A 3,953-nucleotide genomic window follows, 5' to 3' on the forward strand; every position below is an offset into this window, starting at 1 on the left:
GTCTCCATCCCTGGATGATGCAGTATCTGCTGGAAGTTGCTGCTTACCTTCCTCATGAGCTTCTCTGCTCAAGAGCATCGCAGAAGAAAAAAACCACACTTGATCTTCAGAGGCTGAACCTCCACTCTGCCCTGCATGAAGGAATCTGGGATAGGAAACGTGCTCTGTCTGAATGCTTGCTCAGAGCAATGAGCATGCCATTGGTTGCGGTAAGGAAATACAGATAAGATACAAAGATGCAGGATTAAAGATAGTATGTCTTTCTGATTAGAATTTGTACAGTGTGAACTCATCAGAAATTAAACACAAATAAACTGTGGGGAAAAGCCACTGGTCATGAGTGTAAAAAGGGAAGCTGTTTCTCACTTTTCTCTCTCCACTCAATCCTTATAAGACTTACATGAATAGCCCGTGAACCAGAGCTTCCAGTGGTTAGGCTAAAAATGCATTCATTTTAGATATATTTTGTACTAAGAGTAGTATAGAAGACCATGGGAATGGAGCATGTTTTCAGAAACATTTCAGGTAAACCACAAGGGTTCTAACAGAGGAGCAATGATCAAAGTCATCGTGGAAGCGGCCCCACAAAGCAAAATTCAATGCATTTCCTGCACGCCCATTTCATTTGGAAAGGAGGGATGAAAAGTTACTCAAAGTCTCATAGTAGCTAAAAAGACAAGTACTTTTGCGGAAACGGTACCGAGCGATAGGTAAAGATTCGGGAAAACAAAGAAGAAAAAGAAACAAAAACAACAGAAAGAGCAATGAAGAGAAAAGAATGAAAAATAGTGAAGATGAAGCGAATCCTGCACAAGACGCAATTCCCTGCACGAGCCACATGATGGCGCTCTGAGCTAAGGAACGTGCGATGCGATCCGAGGAAAGGAGGGGAACACCTTCCGGTGCCATAGAAAAGAAGGCAGAGCAAGAGGAGCGGCGGGGAGGAGGAGGCGCGTCCCGTGAGGAAGGATTGCGGGGGCGAGCGCGGCCGGAGGGTTTGGAGCAGGCGGGTCGGGAGGTGCGTATCGCGGAGAAGAGAAGGAGCGGTGCGGCGTTGAGGGCGATGGTCGGCGGTGGAGCAGCGCGGCGGAGCTGGGGGGCCGCGGTGCTGGTGCTGCAGGCGGCCTGGGCGCTGGTCGGCGGTCAGGTGCGCTACTCGGTGCCGGAGGAAGCCGAGGCCGGCACGGTGGTGGGGCGGCTGGCGCAGGACCTGGGCCTGGAGGCGGGCGAGGCGGAGGCGCGGCGGCTGCGCCTGGTGTCGCGGGGCCGGCGGGCGAGCGTGGAGGTGAGCGGGGCGAGCGGGGCGCTGGTGGTGAGCTCGCGGCTGGACCGGGAGGAGCTGTGCGGGAAGAGCGCGCCGTGCGCCCTGCGCCTGGAGGTGCTGCTGGACCGGCCGCTGCGCGTCTTCCACGTGGAGGTGGAGGTCACCGACATCAACGACAATGCGCCGCGCTTCCCCGCCGCCTCCAAAAACATCAGCGTCTCAGAGAACTCCCCACTGAATTCCCGGTTTCCTTTGGAGGGCGCGTCGGATGCGGATATCGGATCGAATGCGCAGCTCTCATATACACTGAGCCCGTCCGAGCATTTCGCTCTGGAATTACAAAGAGCAAATGATCGGAATATTATACCTGATCTTGTATTGAAGAGACCTTTGGACCGCGAGTCGCTGTCGGAGCACCGGCTGGTGGTGACGGCGAGTGACGGGGGCAGGCCGGCGCTGACGGGCACGGTGCAGCTGGTGATCTCGGTGCTGGATGCGAACGACAACGCGCCGCAGTTCAACCAGTCGGTGTATAAAGTGCAGCTGCCGGAGGACGCGGCGGAGGGGACGCTGGTGGCACGAGTGGCAGCCACGGATCCGGACGAGGGAATTAATAGCGAAGTGACCTACAGCGCCACCAGCTTCATTCCACTCAGTGGAAAAGATCTAATTGCTGTCCATCCAGAGACAGGGGAGATCAGACTCACAGGTGCCTTAGATTTCGAGGAAGTCAGTGTGTTTGACTTTCGCATTGAGGCGAGAGATAAAGGTTTTTCTCCGTTGTCGGGGCACAGCAGCGTGGAGCTGGAGGTGCTGGACGTGAACGACAACGCGCCCGAGGTGTGGGTGACGTCGCTGTCGGTGCCGGTGCCCGAGGACGCGGCGCTGGGGACGGTGGTGGCGCTGCTGAGCGTGTCGGACCGGGACTCGGGGCCGAACGGTCGGGTGCGGTGCGCGGTGCGGCCGCCGTCGCCGTTCGGGCTGGTGGCGACGTTCGCGGGCTCGTACTCGCTGGTGCTGCGGGAGGCGCTGGACCGGGAGCGGGTGTCGGAGTACGAGGTGGAGGTGCGGGCGGAGGACGGCGGGGCGCCGCCGCTGCGCGCCAGCCGCGGGCTGCGGGTGCCGGTGTCGGACGTGAACGACAACGCGCCGGCGTTCGCGCAGGCCGTGTACACGGTGCTGGCGCGGGAGAACAACGCGGCGGGCGCGGAGCTGGCGCGGCTGTGGGCGCGGGACCCGGACGAGGCGGGCAACGGGCGCGTGAGCTACTCGGTGTGGGAGGGCGGCGCGGGGATGGGCGCGGGCTCGGGGTGGCGTCCGGCGTCGAGCTACGTGTCGGTGGACGCGGAGAGCGGGCGTGTGCGGGCGCTGCGGCCGCTGGACTACGAGGAGCTGCAGGTGCTGCAGTTCGAGGTGCGGGCGGTGGACGCGGGGGAGCCGCCGCTGTGCGGCAACGCCACGGTGCAGCTGTTCGTGGTGGACGAGAACGACAACGCGCCGGAGCTGCTGCCGCTCGCGGGCGGCGGGCCGGGGCCGTGGGCTGCGGGCTCGGCGGCGGAGCCGGGCTCGCGGGCGTCGGGCTCGGCAGGTTCTCCGGGCTCGTCGGGCTCGTCGGGCTCGGCGTCGTCGCCGTCGTGGTCGCTGTGGGCGCGGGCGGCGTGGGGTGCTCCGGCGGGGCAGGTGGTGGCGAAGATCCGCGCGGTGGACGCGGACTCGGGCTACAACGCGTGGCTGCGCTACGAGCTGCGGGAGCCGCGGGGCGAGGGCCCGTTCCGCGTGGGGCTGTACAGCGGCGAGGTGAGCACGGCGCGGGCGCTGGAGGAGGCGGACGGCCCGCGGCAGAGGCTGCTGATCGTGGTGCGGGACCCCGGGGAGCCGCCGCGCTCGGCCACGGCCACGCTGAGCGTGTCGCTGGTGGAGGGCGGCGAGGCGGCGGTGTCGGCGGGGGTGTCGGCGGGGGCGGGGGCTTGGGCGGCGGCGGGCGGGGCGGGCGGATCTGCGACGGCGGCGGCGGCGACGAACGTGTGGCTGGTGGCGGGCATCTGCGCGGTGTCGAGCGTGTTGGTGCTGGCGGCGGTGCTGTACGGGGCCGGGCGCTGGGCGCCGCGGGCGGCCGTGCCGGCGGGGCCCGGGCCGGCGACGCTGGTGTTCGCCAGCGAGGTGGGCAGCTGGTCGTACTCGCAGCGCCAGAGCCGGAGCCTGTGCGTGGCCACGGACGGCGCGGGCAAGAGCGACCTGATGGTGTTCAGCCCCAACTGCCCGCCGCCGCCCGGCCCCGCGCCGAAGGAGACGCCGCACGAGCCGCCCTCTCTGCTGGACACGGTCAGTGCCTCTCGCGAGCCTTTTGCCTAGTCCTTTCTCCCTTCCTTCTTATCTGTTTACTTTAGTCTTTTTTTCTTTGCTTTGTTCTTGTCCCTATGCATTGGTGTAAGAATTGAAGAAGTATGTGAGTGATGTGCTTAACGCCTGCCAGGTGCTGAGTGCACGGCTACATGGTGCAGTTTTCAGAATGCTCTGTGAAAGGCAGAGTGAATGCTGAGTACGGAGTACTGGTGTGGTATTTCTTGTAAGTCATTGTGGCAGTTTGAAGATGTGGAGTTTGTCCTTGAATGAGGTTCCCTCTCTTTGAAGAATGAGAAAAGTATTGGGAAGATAAAGGCATATGACGGAAGTCAAGAATAAGAGATGT

At 62.6% G+C, this 3,953-nt stretch overlaps 1 pseudogene; it reads left to right on the forward strand.

Annotated features, from left to right (window-relative positions):
* On the forward strand, positions 1 to 3,690 carry LOC104915508 (protocadherin alpha-5 pseudogene; annotated as a pseudogene).
* Positions 3,691 to 3,953: the final 263 nt, after the last annotated feature.

Source organism: Meleagris gallopavo, chromosome 15, assembly GCF_905368555.1.
Source record: "Meleagris gallopavo chromosome 15, MGAL_WU_HG_1.1, whole genome shotgun sequence".
NCBI lineage: Eukaryota > Metazoa > Chordata > Aves > Galliformes > Phasianidae > Meleagris > Meleagris gallopavo.